Genomic DNA, 16,527 nt, shown 5'->3' on the forward strand with positions numbered 1-16,527 from the left:
GTATGGTCTACAAACTACATAGGCACAATCATACAGACTACATTACGTGTGCATTACGTGGGACAATTATCAACTTCATTCAGAAGCTTGAACAGTGTCTGGGCCGTATTTATTGTACTATATTGGCTGCCATCTTAAACAGTGGGAATGCTAATCAGTAGCATCAGACAAAATAGGAAGGTACTAATGCCTCAACTGGCGCATACTGCAGTAAAACTTTGCAGAAGTCAGATGAACTTTGTGTTGTTGGCCTTGTGTCATGTTCCGTCTTACTTCCATTTTAGAAACAAACGTTTTTGTAACCATATGATGAAATCAATTTACAGTTGTTTTAACATTTTTCCTTGATAAATATGTAGATTACAGGAGTAAAACTCCAGTCCCTGAGGGCCTGAGTCCTGCAGCTTTGAGCAATGTCTCTGTTTCAGCTCACCAGATAATCCAAATAACTTGGTCATTAGCAGGATTCTGTATCCTTGTGATCCACTTTTTTGAATGCAGCACTGAGATCTAACAGGACAAGTACAGACACAAATCCATTATCTGAGGCCATGACAATATCATTAGTGACCTTCACCAGAGCTGTTTTGGTGCTTTGATGAGCTCCAAAGCCTCACTGAAACTCTTCAAATAGGTCATTACATTATAAATGTTCAGTTATTTGATAACAACTTCAGGTGCTGGTCATAGAATTAAAATATCATGAAAAAGTTGATTTATTTCAGTATTCAAAAGGTGAAACTTGCAAATTATATTCATTCATAACACAGAGACTGATATACTTCAAGTGTTTATTTCTTTTCATTTGGATGATTTTTACTAACAACTAATAAAAAAACAAACATTTTTTATATTACATTAAAAGATTTTAATAACTATATGAAAAACTTGTATTAGTTTAAAAGGAAGCAATCTTCATCAACTTGCCTGGTACTTCCGTAGCCCCTGTATGGAACTGGCCAGCACCATGATTTCAGCCACTAGTCTTGTTTTGAAGGCTTCAACTCTGTCTTTCTTAGAGTATGCCAACTTGAATCTGGGGTAAACTAAGGTAGCCATGTCGAGCATGTTTTCTGTGTCAGGATCTGAATATTTGTCATCAAGGTATGCCATGATTTTGGTCTTCATCTCTTTTGTGAGTGGTGCGTCTTCTTCATTCACATGCAGGTGTTGAGAGCAGAGCAGATGGAGCACAGGCTTTATATATGACAGTGACATATGACTCTCCAGAGAGTCTGTCTGTAAAGTCCACCAGAGGACCTAATGATTCATTCATAGACTCCCAGACCTCTATGTCCTGCCACTGTGGTACCAGGTGCCACATCTGTTTGTCTGCAGCCAGCACTTTGGAGATGGGTTTCTGTTGCTCCAGCACTCTTGCAATAATTTTTTTGTTGAGAGCTCCATCTGTTTGCAGACTCTGTGCATAGTTTGGGAGTGGGGACTCCAAACTCTATATGAGCCTCAGCCAGATCTCTCTTCTTTGTCCAGGAATAGCTAAATGCTGCAACAACTATTTTGCACACAGCAACAGCTTTTTCCACTCGCTTATCTTTGGATGCTGCACCTGAAATAAAGATTTTAAAAGTTATTTAGAAATACAAGCAAACCATAATTTGTATTATTAAACGCCATGTTATAAATCATTATAACTTTAAACAATGAACCATAATGATATTGGTTACACATTATTTTAAATGTTGTTTAAATTTTAGTATTTATCTTGATAACTTTTAAGTTTTATAATATGGTACTATATAATAATTCTTTAGACATTTGGTTTGTGTGCCAAACCCTGGTCAATAAAGCTGATTATAATTCCGGGGGTAGGTTCTTATAAGTTCTTGAACTTCTGCTTACTCCTTTTGAGCACTACTAAAATGTCTTAACATTTCAATGTAAATCTTACTTGTATTTATGCTCATAGAAATTGAAAATAAATAAATTAAATAAATAATTTAATTCAGTATCAAGCTACTCACCGATGGCAGAGTGTAGACGGTGCCTAAAACACTGGAGCTGAGTCCAGTGATTGAGTGCTGAGGCTTTCACGATGTTAGCACCGCTATCAGTTGTGATGCACAGGTGTTTGTTTTCATTCAGACTCCATGACTCCAATAATTCGGTCAAGCCTTTTGCAATCATATCTGCTGTGTGGTATTCCGGAATGTACGCTGTTTCTAGACACCTACTGCTCAGGTTCCATTCTCTGTCTATGTAGTGAATTGAGAGGCTGAGGTAGGGCTCGGATGTGCGACTTGACTAGAGCTCCGACGTTGTGGCGTAGTAAGACACAGATTGCAGCTCATTTTGCACTGATTATCTGCACTCATTGTACGAATTAGGGAGCGCTGTGTTAGAGAAATACTTTCGGCTTGGAACTTCGTATTGTGGATCAAGAGTGGCGAGCAGCTGTTTGAAGCCACATTTTTCAACTGCAGACAACAGTAGCATATCCATCGCTATGAAGCATGTTACTGCATGAGGGATGTCCTTATGCTGCTTGGATGCTTTGTCATATATATCACAAAACAGGAAGCCTAGTTTAGCTTGCTATACCTGCTTTGTTTTGGCAGAAGTTCCCGAAAATTCCGACAACAACGTGGAGCCGCGCCGGGGGTGACACAGCTTGTGCTCCTGCGGGTCTGAGCGATGATAAAACAAGTTGGTTGTGTTACCAGACTTTGTTGTTATCAGTTCCCTGCAAATTTTACAAATCACTGTAGTTGTTTTTTTAGTCTGACTTGCTATAACCAAAATATTGCCAAACTAGCGAACTACTAAAACCCTTCTTTGGGCCAATTTCCTCCGCCTCTCCTTTCTGCGACATCTTCACGTGCTCTGTGTTGTGGTTTGAGAGGGTGGCGCTCTGTGACGGCGTGCCTGGGTCCGCGATTGCGATTGGTTGACAGGAAGTAATGACTGTCAACCAATCAGCTACAATGGGCTACATAGGCTACAATGAAAAAGAAGGAAAACTGTGTTTCTATATCAAACTTTTATTGGCTCTCTTCTTTTCTATTGAGCCACACTTCTATCAATCGATATATATATATATTGTTATTGAATTAACGTCCAGCCCTATGGCCCCTGGCATCTTCCCTCATACTCTCTAGGTGGTACCAAGCCGGGCATGAGACCCCCCTTCCTGGATTTACCTGGTTCACTCGCAACACTCCAGTTCTTCCATCTGCTCCTCCCATCTGCCGTCTACTGTGGTGCGTTCCGGATCCCTCGCCAGCATTATATCTGTTAGCCCTCCAGTCACTCAGCCACCTGTTCCCATCAGTGAGTTACGGTCACAGAGTTCCCTCGTCACTTACTCTCCCCAGATAGGTCTTCCCGACTAAATGATAAGCGGCGCAGCTTCTGGTACCTTCCCCTGGTTCGATCCTCTGTAACGCTACTTTTATTCTTCTCTGCAGTCGATCCAGCACTGACGTTCAGACCTCGCCTGTTCTACACGCTGTGTGTTTCCCCGTTATCTGAGCCTTTAATAAACATCTTAAATTTGTTTCTGCCTCCGTCTGTATCTGCATGTGGGCCAAACACTTAAAAACCATGACAAACACATCTTCTTAATAGCAGAAAACCTTGTTACTTTGCAAAGGTTGAAGCTTTTGCCAGAGACCTTTTGGTATGTCTTAAAAAAATATGCCAAAGGAGCGCTAGTTTACATTTTTGAGTTTTGTTTTATTTTCCAGTTACAATGTGTCATAACTTCTGTATTTTAGGACAGGTTCAGACTGATATAAAGACATAAATGTTCAAATGATGAAAATAAAATTTTTGATCATAAAAGGATTTGTAATAACAATCAAATCAATTGTACATTCATTTTCATGTTAAGTTCTGAACTAACATATCACACAATTGCAGCCAGATACAAGGGAGAAAACTGCTTAAAAACAGTCGACATGATTAGTTAATTTTCTTGTCTTGTGTTTTTATTATTGTAATTTAAGCTCTTACTGAACAGTTACAGTTGTAGCAACAAGAACAATGCAGATCTTAAAATAAAAGAAACATATTTTGGTTATATGAGTCATATAACCAAAATATGTAAACATAGCTATTGACAAGAATATAATTTAAAATTCTCCTTCTAACGTATAAAGCCCTTAATAATCAAGCTCCATCATATATCAGAGCTCTGATTACCCCATATGTTCCTAACAGAGCACTTCGCTCTCAGACTGCAGGTCTGCTGGTGGCTCCTAGAGTCTCTAAAAGTAGAATGGGAGGCAGATCCTTTAGCTATCAGGCTCCTCTCCTGTGGAACCAACTCCCAGTTTTGGTCCGTGAGGCAGACACCCTATCTATTTTTAAGACTAATGTTAAAACTTTCCTTTTTGACAAAGCTTATAGTTAGAGTGGCTCATACCCTGAGCTATCTCTATAGTTGTGCTGTGATGGGCCTAAACTGCTGGAGGACATCAGGGTCTAATTTTCTCACTCTACTGATTTCTACTGTTCTTCAGTCTACTGTTCTCCAGTTTTGCATTGTATTACATTGAAATGACTGTCGTCATTTGAGCTTTTAACTTTTTGCTCTCTCTCTTTTTCTTCATAGAAGGTACACCTGGTCTGGCGTTCTGTTAACTGTGACATCATCCAGAGAAGACGGCTCACCCGCTACTACCATCTAATGTAGAACAGATTACTAGATCAATGTGTGCTTCTGTGCCTTTTTGTCTCTCTTGTTGTGTCTCTGCTCTGTCTTCCGTAACCCCAGTCGGTCGAGGCAGATGACCGTTCATACTGAGCCCGGTTCTGCCGGAGGTTTTCCTTCCCGTTAATGGGGAGTTTTTCTTCCCACTGTCGCTTCATGCTTGCTCAGTATGAGGGATTGCAGCAAAGCCATGTACAATGCAGACGACTCTCCCTGTGGCTCTACGGTTCCCCAGGAGTGAATGCTGCTTGTCGGGACTTTGATGCAATCAACTGGTTTCCTTATATAGGACATTTTTGACCAATCTGTATAATCTGACCCAATCTGTATAATATGATTGAACTTGATTTTGTAAAGTGCCTTGAGATGACATGTTTCATGATTTGGCGCTATATAAATAAAATTGAATTTAATTGAATTGAATTGAATAATAAAAAAAATAAAAGTAAAAAAAAAAAAATTGGGAACCTATAATCAAAAATCGTATTAAATTGGGGCTTGATTGCATCCTCAGATCCAGGACGACCAATCAGAAATGTTAGGATGTCAAAATTATTAGTTATTCAGTAACGTCTGAGCCGTAATTAGAACCTAGTTCAAGTACGTCCTTGGTGCTCAGAAGATAGATTATCTTGTACAGTACTGCTTTGTTTGATATTTTTTGTTCAGCAAAGACAGAATTACTTCTGTGTTTTTTAAACAAATTTGATAACTGTGCATATCAGTGGTTTTATTCTGAATAAAGCCAAGTAAATATAAATGCACATCATGATAGGATTGAATGTGTGCACATACACATAATACAATCCAATTACTTTTTTGTTTTTAAGTCCGAATACATTTTAATCTGATCATGAAATTTTGTGTATGTAAACATAGCTATTGACAAGCAGCATTCACTCCTCCTGAGAGAGCCTGTTGCCACAGTGAAAAGTCAACTTTATGGTTGTTGACTTGGCAGCAATCCCTCATTCTGAGCATGCATGAAGCGATAATGGAGAGGAGAACTCCCCTTTAACAGGAAGAAACCTCCAGCAGAACCAAGCTCAGGGGAACCAGGTAAAAAAAGCCATCCAGGACCGACTGGGGGTTTGAGTTAATAGAGCACAGACACAAAAAAGCACAGAAGCACTGATCCAAGAATATTTTCTACGTTAGAAAGGGTAATGGCAGATGATCAATCCCCCCCCCAGGATGGTGTCACAGCTAAACAAATTTATGTAGCTACAATGAAGAGAAAAAAAACAGAACATAAAGTTATAAATTGAAACAACAACAAATGATGGACCTTCCCTTGCATGGATGCAGCTGGAAAGCACTTTTAGTAACAGACTGCTGCACAACACATGCTCTAAGGAACGTTTCTGCTAGTCATTCATCCTATCTGCTGTTAGATTGTATAATCTCTGCTGCTCACAACAGACTCGACAACTGTTTAGAACATGCTAACGGTTGTACGGGTTCTGATCTGATCCTGTATCATTCACACTCCTAGATAGTCAGGTAAACTTGCACAAAACTTACTACACTTTGAGATACTGCTGCACTATCATGAATATTGCATAATATATTATTTTGTGTCTGTAAATAGACTGAAGTCTTTTCTACAGTGGAACTGAAATATTTAATCTTTTTCTTTCTTTTTTTTTTTTACCCGAGTATGCTATATCAATAACTGTGCGATATTTACTCTGATATATACTTTTACTTTTATGTTCTATATTCTGGAGTTTCTTTCAAACTAATTTCATTGCTAATATTTGTGTGTAACTGTCTGTGTCTAAAGGAGTAAAGGACAATAAAGGAATTATCTTATCTTATGATTTAAATATTTTGTTTTCTCTTATTATTATTGATACTGTTGTTTTTCTGTTTGTTGTATAGCACTTTGGCTCATGCTGTTTTAAAAGTGCCATATAAATAGACATTGACAATGAAGTAATAATAATGCAATTTATTAGTGGAGTGGTGGCCTAGTGGTTAGAGCAGTGCGCTTGCACTCTGAGAAGGTTGAAAGGTTGAAAGTACCCAGTTCAATCCCCACAGCCTGCACTCTGGGTCCCTGATATAGACCCTAACCCCTGGTTGCTCCCCCGGCGCCACACAGTGGCAGCTCACTGCTCCTCAAGGGGATGGGTTAAGATGCAGAAGTGAATTCCTTCATTGTGAGATCAATGATGTTCAATTATTATTATTATTATTATTATTATTATTATTATTATTATTATTATTATTATTATTTGAAAAGTGCCTTTCATAACACTCAAGGATACTCTACAAAATTCATACCAAACAAATGGTCATACAACAACAGAGCATCAATAATATAAAACAAATAAAAAATAAAAAATTTCTAGAGAGTAAGCAGCTTTAAAAATAAATAAATAAGTAAAAGTACTGAGGCGATTTTTAAAATAGGGGGAGTCAACATTGAGGATGTCAGGAGGTAATTGATTCTAGAACTGGGGGGCAGAATAGGAAGAAGCTCTACCATCCATGGTCTTGAAGCGGATGGAGGGGACAGAAAGACAAACGCAAGAGGAAGATAGAAGAGAGCAAGAGGAAGTGTGAACATGTAGAAGTTCAGACAAATAAGGAAGGGCAAGGTTATGGATGGCCTAGAAAGTAAGGAGGACTAACTTAAATTGCATCCTGAATTGGATGGGAAACCAGTGTAGCTGTTGTAGGAGAAATGCGTTGGAAAGAGGAGCTTAGGGTGATGATACGGGCAGCAGTATTCTAAACCAACTGCATTTTATTGAGGGTTTTCTGTGGGAGACGGTAGAGCAGAGTTACAATTGTCAAGATGGGAGGTGACTAGGCAATGAATAAGGACAGAGATGGATTGGAGACTGAGGGAAGGACAGAGACGGTTTATGAAGTGAAGGTGGAAATAAGCAGAGAGAATAATGTTATTAATCTTGGACTGAAAGGAAAGGGTGCTATTGAAGATGACACAGAGACTTTTTACCTGGAGACAAGGGCAGATTGAGGAACTGTCAATAGTTGAGGAAACGTTATTGGCTTTTGAAAGGCTTGAATTGGTACAAATTAGAAGAATTTCTGTTTTATGAGAATCTTTGCAGTGAACTAGGAGTTAATTGCACAGAGCCAAGAGGAGATGTAGGTGGAGGGGGGATAATGGCACAGATGGTTGGCAGATGGTTAGCCCTGGGGGACACCAAAAGTAACAGAGTAGTGAGTGAAATGGAAGGCTTTCAATTGAATGAACTGAGTGCAGTCAGTTAGGTATGAACAGAACCAGGGTCTACCTGATATGCCAATAGAAGAAAGTCTCTGGAGAAGGAAGTGTGAAATGGTATTGAATCCTGCACTCAGATCAAGAAGTATCAGGAGGGAGAGAAGGTTGGAGTCAGTGCCCAAGAGAAGACCTTTGGTGAGTTTGATTAAAGCTGTTTCGGTGCTATGGTGGTGGCGGAAGACATACTGGAAATGGCCATATCAATTATTGGTGGTAAAATGAGCATGAAGTTAAGAGGAAAACATTTTTTTAGAATGTTTTTTAGATAAATGGAATGTTCGATATTGGGAGAAGATTACTGAAATTATTAGGGCCAGATTCAGATTTCTTTAAAATTGGAGTGATGACTGCAACTTTAGAAGCAGTAGGAAAAGTTCCAGATATCACAGAGGAGTAAATAACAGTTGTAATGTGAGGGAGCAGAGAGGAAAGCATGATTTAACAAGGACAGTGAGAAGGAGATCAAGGAGACAGGCTGAGGATTTAGAGCTGGAGGTTATATTTGAGATGGCAGCCATGCCCGTAAGGGCAAAGAAGAGGAAAGGATGATTATAGGAGTTGGGAGGGAGCTCAAAAAAGGGTGTGAGGAACAGCAAAGCTGAGGTTCTGATGAATATTAAAAATTTTGTTATTAAAATACGAGAGAAGGGAGATGCACCTGTCAATAGAATGCAGATAAAGAGGAAGGGAATTTGAAGGCACGGTTATCTTATTAAGTAGTGAAAAGGGAACCCTAGAGTTTCCAAAGTTACTATTTATTAGGTTAGAGTAACAGTTGGATTTGACTATTTTGATCTTTTCTCTGTAGAGATGAAGGGGGGTTCTGTATGTCGGTGGGAACTGTTAGTCCAGTTTTCATTTGCCTTGCGGATCCAAAGTTCAGAGATAAACCGGATACAGAGGGCGAGAAGGTGCGATGAGCAGTGGCAGCAACTCGCGCCAACGTCAGCCCAATAAGTTTTTTTTTTTACACCAATGCTAGAGTGATGCTGTAATGTTTTACTGATTCAAGTTAAAATCAAATTTTTACTTAAGGATGTCTTAATCATCCACAGAAGGGACAAAAGAGGCTGGATGATACCAAAATCTAGACAAAGATATGTAAAATTAATGATCTGGTATTAAATCATGAATTAATTTTAACTTAACACCATCTATTTGCTTCAATAAGCCTTCACTAAAAATGTATTTTGTTTGAGTTATTCTTTTTCACAAATTTTTCAAGTAAGCAAGTATTTCAATATTTATTCTGTTTTTACAAAAGATAAATTTTTCATCCAACCAAATTAAATATAACGCAATTTTTGATTCTTTAGTCAAATGATTATATGAATCATATAACTAAAGGGCCACCTCCAACTTGAATAAAATTAAGTTTTTATTATTTATGTTTTTTATCAATACAAAGCCCAGTATATTCAGAATGTCATATATATATATATATATATATATATATATATATATATATATATATATATATATATATATATATATATATATATAATGATAATAAACTGGAGAAAAGCAAATAAAATATTGTATTCAACTTACAGTTTGGACCAACATGTTCCATGTTGTGGCTGCGCTGCTTGCTTCTGAAATCTTATGCGACAAAAATACAACAAAGTTCTGTAAATCATAACCAAACTGTAATTTCTTTGAAATCTTCTTTAAAATCACCAAACCAAAATATTTCATCATTTTGTGTATTATGCACATAGAGTTCCAGAATATAGTGTTTGTATAGCATCATTGAATGATATCTTACCAGCTTCATCAGCAGCAGATGTTACATTGTACTGGCTTGATTCATCTGTAAGAAAACAGTTTAGGTTTAATTTTAACATGACCAACTTTTTAACAATTACGCACACAAATTCTGTCAACCAAAAAACAAAAGATCAGCAGTATATTACTTAGATTTCTGTTCTTCAAAATGTTGTACTCAACTACACCAAAATTCGATATTAAATTAAATGATTAAATAAAAAGACGAAAATAGAATTTTTAGTCAGAATGACTGATGTGAAACAGTTTTGTAAAACAGAATCTTAACTAATGACTTAAATCATAAAGGTCAGGTCCTGTTAACGTATTGCTCTGATCATAATTTAGAACAGCCAAAAGTTTCTCTTTGGAGCATGGAAACAAACCTGACGGTATTTCCCCCTTCTGTCTGAAGGTCTGCACTGATTAACTGAGCCTCGTCTTTACACGTATCTTTAACAAGGAACTGGAGCAATTTGTCGTTTTCTTCTGCCTCAACCATATCACCATTATATTGGTCCCCAGAAAACACACCATCACAGGTTTCAATGACCACAGACTTGTCACCCTGATGTCTGTGGTCATGAATCCCTTTGAGTGACTGGTGTTTAAGCATCTGAGGACATCACAGATCCCTGTCCGGATCTCATGGAGTTTCCCTACCACGCAAACAGGTAAGCAAACTAAGCGGTCAACCTGGAAATATACTTCATCTGGCACCACCTCAACCCCTCAGGAACGTATACAGGATCCTGTTTGCAGACTTCACCTCAGCCTTGAACACTGAGGTTCAAGGCTGAACAGTCAGCCTTGAAGTGTTTGCTATTCTCTATATGTTTTTATTTCCCATATTCATCGTAGTTATCATGTATTTACTCCGTCCGTCCGTCCGTCCGTTTTCTTCCGCTCATCCGGGGTCGGGTCGCGGGGGTAGCAGCTTCAGTAGGGAGGCCCAGACGTCCCTCTCCCCAGGCACTTGGGCCAGCTCCTCCGGGGGAATCCCAAGGCGTTCCCAGGCCAGCCGGGAGACATAGTCCCTCCAGCGTGTCCTGGGTCTTCCCCTGGGCCTCCTCCCGGTGGGACGTGCCCGGAACACCTCACCAGGGAGGCGTCCAGGAGGCATCCTAACCAGATGCCCGAGCCACCTCAACTGGCTCCTCTCGACGTGGAGGAGCAGCGGCTCTACTCTGAGTCCTCCCCAGATGACTGAGCTCCTCACCCTATCTCTAGGGTGAGCCCAGACACACTACGGAGAAAACTCATTTCAGCCGCTTGTATCCGGGATCTCGTTCTTTCGGTCACGACCCAAAGCTCGTGACCATAGATGAGGGTAGGAACGTAGATCGACCGGTAAATCAAGAGCTTCGCCTTTTGGCTCAGCTCTCTCTTCACCACAACGGATCGGTTCAGCGCCCGCTTCACAGCAGACGCCGCACCAATCCGCCTGTCGATCTCCCGCTCCATCTTCCCCTCATTCGTGAACAAGACCCCAAGATATTTGAACTCCTCAACTAGGGGCAGCACATCCTCCCCAACCCGGAGAAGGCACTCTACCCTTTTCCAGTTCAAGACCATGGTCTCGGATTTGGAGGCACTGATCCTCATCCCGACCGCTTCGCACTCGGCTGCGAACCGCTCCAGTGAGAGCTGTAGATCACTCTCTGATGAAGCCAATAGGACCACATCATCCGCGGATAGCAGAGACGCAATCCTAAGGCCGCCGAAACGGATCCCCTCAACACCTTGGCTGCGCCTAGAAATTCTGTCCATAAAAGTTATGAACAGAATCGGTGACAAAGGGCAACCTTGGCGGAGTCCAACTCTCACCGGAAACGAGTCTGACTTACTGCCGGCAATGCGGACCAGACTTTGACACCGGTCGTACAGAGACCTGACAGCCCTTATTAAAGGGTCCGGTACTCCATAATCCCGGAGTACCCCCCACAGGATCCCTCGGGGGACACGGTCGAACGCCTTCTCCAGATCCACAAAGCACATGTAGACTGGTTGGACAAACTCCCATGCCCCCTCCAGAATCCTGCTGAGGGTGTAGAGCTGATCCAGTGTTCCATGGCAAGGATGAAAACCACACTTCTCTTCCTGAATCCGAGATTCGACTATCCGACGGACCCTCCTTTCCAGAACCCCGGAAAAAAAAACAGCCCCACAACATCCAGAGCTTTAGAGTACTCAGGGCGAATCTCATCCACCCCCGGGGCCTTGCCACCAAGGAGTTTTTTAACAACCTAGGCAACCTCAGAACCAAAGATAGGAGAACCTGACCAAGAGTCCTCAGGCTCTGCTTCCGCAATGGAAGATGTGTTGGTGGGATTAAGGAGGTCTTCAAAATATTCCGCCCACCGATGCACGACGTCCCGAGTTGAGGTCAGCAGCACACCACCCCCACTATAAACAGTGTTGGTACTGCACTGCTTCCCCCTCCCGAGATGCCGGATAGTGGACCAGAATCGCTTCGAAAGCCGTACAGAAGTCTTTCTCCATGGCATCTCCGAACTCTTTCCACGCCAGAGTTTTTGCCTCAGCAACCAGCCAAGCTGCCTGCCGCTTCGACTGCCGGTACACATCAGCTCCTTCCAGAGTCCCACAGGCCAAAAAAGCCCAATAGGACGCCTTCTTCAGCTTGACGGCTTCCCTCACCGCCGGTGTCCACCAGCGTGATCAAGGGTTGTCGCCCCGACATGTACTGACAATCTTGTGGCCACAGCTCCGACTAGCCGCCTCAACAATAGAGGCGCGGAACATGGTCCATTCAGACTCAATGTCCCCCGCCTCCCTCGGGACGTGTTCAAAGCTCTCCCGGAGGTGGGAGTTAAAGCTCCGTCTAATGGGGGACTCTGCCAGACGTGGTCGGTGGAGAGCTCCGCACCTCTCTTCACCTGAGTGAGGCACAGTCCTATAAAAATTAAAGTAAGTGGGATTGTAAGTAACAAGCCTTTATGTGGAAGTCTAGCAAGAATTCTCCACTCGAAAGAGTTAAAGTGAGAATAACCACAACAGGTTGTTTTTTTTTTCCCCAGTGTCCTGTCTGGCAATGTGGCAATAAGAATTGTTGTCTTAATGCCAAATAGAGCTCGACAGATTTTATTTTCACAAGTGGAGCAGTCAGCTTTCGCCATAGTGCTCCGCTTGATTCTAAATGTAAATAGATTTCATTGAGATTTATGTGAGGACTGTTTAAAATTATGTGGACACTACAATGGGAAAGTAGGAGAGTAAAGAAAGAACAAGTAGAGAAAGAAAAAAAAGAAAGAGAAAAGGTGAAAGGAAGAGGAAATAAAGGAAGAGAGTGATAAAATGTCTTTAGTCTGCTTCGTCCCCTTGAAAGAGATGTAAAAAGAACAGCACCACCAACAAATATAGTATAACAAATACAATAAAGCAATACCTTAATATTATTGCTAAATTATATGTATTATTTAATCTGACATGTATAATGTGATAGCTGAGGAAAAAAAGCAAATAAATAAATAAATTATGGGCTTTGTATATAGAAGTGAACACCGAGTACCTAAAATCCAGCACCTATAGGTGTTTGTGAATGCACTTGTGTACGTAAAATTTATCCGAAAGGAAAATGCTCAATAGTGGTTGTGAAGAACCAGAGATCCGCCTCCCCTGAGCACTGAGGCAGGGGCTGGGGGACCCATAACCCCAGACCAACAAAAGGGTTCCCAAAGCAGGGGGACCAAGAGGGCCCAACACAGGAAATCTGCCCCTCCCACCAAGAGAAGAGGAGAGACGACCCCGAGGAAATCCCCCCAGCCGCCGCCATGCCAAAGCCGATGATGGTAATACCCTTAGAAAAGCCCTTAATGTTACATGGAGTATATTAGAAATATCTATGGCCCATCTACCCAAAGTACGAGTTGTAGTATGAACCAGATGAGGTTATCTGAAGCCACAAAAGGGACTCTGAACTGCTGAAGCCGCAAAATGCAAAATGGACTCTGTACCACATTTGCATATTACACATTTGCACATATGCCATCAGACGTTGAACTGCTGAAGCCAAAAATGGACACTGCATCACATTCATATATATTTGCACATTTACTCATTTGCACATATGCTTCAGATTGCTGAACTGCTGAAGCCACAAATGGACACTGTATCACATTCGTATATCTGCACATTTACACATTTGCACTTATGCTTCAGACTGCTGAACTGCTGAAGCCACAAATGGACACTGTATCACATTCGTATATCTGCACATTTACACATATGCCATCAGACTGTTGAACTGCTGAAGCCAAAAAATGGACTCTGAACTGCTGAAGCCACAAATAGTACCACATTCGTAAATTACACTGTTCTAAATAATACTCACCTATACACTGTGAATCGCACACTGTCCATTTCCCTCTGCATTGTTTACATTGTTTACATTTCAATTGTTTGCATAAATCACTGTAATTTACTGCAATTAACTTTGATTTTTTCAAGCTGTATGCAAACGAAATTCCGTTCTGTACGCACTCTGTGCATATAAAATTAAAATAAAGTTGTCTAAGTCTATTTATGTGTGCTATTAGTTTAGTGGCACTACAATGGTTTTATGGTGTAGTTATTGCTCATTTTATAATTGTTCTAATAATATTATATGTAAAAGTGTAGGTCTTAACTAAATGATAAAATCAGATTAAAATGAAAGCCCTTTATCCAAAGCTATTTGATTTATAGAACAAACAGTTATGTTTAATGGATTGCTTTTGTATCCTACAACTAGCAAAAGGGACTTTAATGAATATTTTTTGCCATTTAGGCTTTGGGAAATTCCTAAAAAAATGTACGTTTTATTTTCCAATCCAATATATGTTGTATGAAAGACATGAGATCAGATACACATGAAATTAATTTCATGATAATCCACCTCTCCTTGGTGACGCTGTTGAATATTTCTCTATGATTATTCTTCTGCTGTAGCAACATGCAGACGGTCCCTAAGCATTTGTGGCCCAGCGAGCTCTGGATAGAGTCCAATGTAATTCCCCCAGTTCGGTGGGAGACTCGTTTTGAAGAAACTATAGCCCCAATTACACTACCCTTTTTTAACCGATCCATGCCGAGTTCGGACCGAAATTGGATCAGTTAACTGTGCTGAGCTTGGTTCTTACAACCATTTACACATCATGCTAGCACAGTTCCTCAACTCCTATTGACGATCTACGGTACTACTACTCTCTAGGGTGAAGGAGGGAATATAGCAAATAAAAATGGCGGCCCCCCCTAACATTCAGGAAGTTATGTTTCCTTATATATGTGATGTTTCATTTGCGGAGAGTCAGCCAAAGAAGCAACCTTTGGAAAATTTACTTGACAGTCGGCTTTTGGGAAGTGGATAAGACAAACCATAGTCTAATCAGGGCTTACAGACGCAGGAAACAACAACAGACCTTGAGGTTCATCACACTGCTAAGCAGAATCATCACTGGAAATCGTGTGCCACAGTAGGGAAGCTAGTATTTTTATGAATGTCTGAAATTTCTGTCTGTAAGGAGATGACGCGGTCTGCTCATGTGATCCTTGTTATCAGAGAACTGAGCCACTGATTAACCGTGCCGAACCCTACTATGGAACTGGTACTAGATTTAGCGCGGTTCGGTTGTGTCTGGCACGGTGCAGTTCAGTGGCGTTCAATTTACACTCAATAGTTATCTCAATTACTGAGCTTGGACTGGTCTCGGCACGGTTAAAAAGGATAGTGTAAATGGGGCTTATGGTTGTAACTCACTGTCTGCCTTGCTGTGGTTGGAGAGGTGTCGGTTTTATAGAAGAAATGATCCGCCGACGACTTATTTATCCAGAAAAGCCAAATCTGAGTATCTTTCTAACTTTACCGGAGTCCCTTACATTCTGTTGTTCTCACCGTTCCCAGTGACTATCATTATCTCTAGCTCTCTGTTTCAGTGTGTCCAAGGCCTTCTTCGCTCCTAGTCGTCCCGAAAAAAACCTGTGTGTCTTCACCTTCGTTTTTCAAAAAACTTTCGTAAATCTGCCCAATTTGTCTCCTCAGTGTGTTCCTCAGTGTGTTCTGCATGTTGGTCAAAGAACTAGGAATCATGACACAAACAGATTTTTAACCTTGGTTTAGAGGATGTCAGGGTTTTACAGTTTTCTGGAAGTTTGTTCCAGATCAGTGGGGTATAGGAACTAAATGTTAGATTTGTTTATTCTTAGACAACTTTATTTGTCATTTTGTATGCACAGAGGGCGTACAGAACGAAATTTCATTTACATACAGCTTGAAAATTACAGTGAATTGGAGTAGATTTCAGGATAAAGTAAATTACAGGATAAAATTACAGGATAAAATGCAGCAGTGATTTAATAGTAAAACAATTGAAATGTAAACAATGCAGGACAAAGAGAAAGTGTGCTTAAAATACTCACCTGTATATGCAGAAAGGATTTGTGCAAAAATGCATTTTAAAGACTAAGGGTTCAGCAGCATTTGTAATGCTGGAAAAGGATGCAAATGTGCAAATATGTGAACGTGGTACAGAGTCCAGTTATAGCTTCACCAGTTCAACAAATAGCTTCAGCAGTTCAACAGTATGATGGCGACAGGGAAAAAGCTTTTGCAGAACCTGGTGGACCTGCAGCGGATGCTGCGGAACCTCTTCCCAGAGGGCAGCAGGGAGAACAGTCCATGGTGGGGGTGTGAGGGGTCCCTGATGATGGTACGGGGTCGGGCCACGCAGCGCTCAGATGAAATGTCCTTAATGGAGGGAAGAGGAGCCCCGATGATCTCTTCTGCTGTCCTCACCACTCTCCTCACATTCTTCCAGTCGGAGGCACTGCA

Source organism: Fundulus heteroclitus, chromosome 12, assembly GCF_011125445.2.
Source record: "Fundulus heteroclitus isolate FHET01 chromosome 12, MU-UCD_Fhet_4.1, whole genome shotgun sequence".
Classification (NCBI taxonomy): Eukaryota; Metazoa; Chordata; class Actinopteri; order Cyprinodontiformes; family Fundulidae; genus Fundulus; species Fundulus heteroclitus.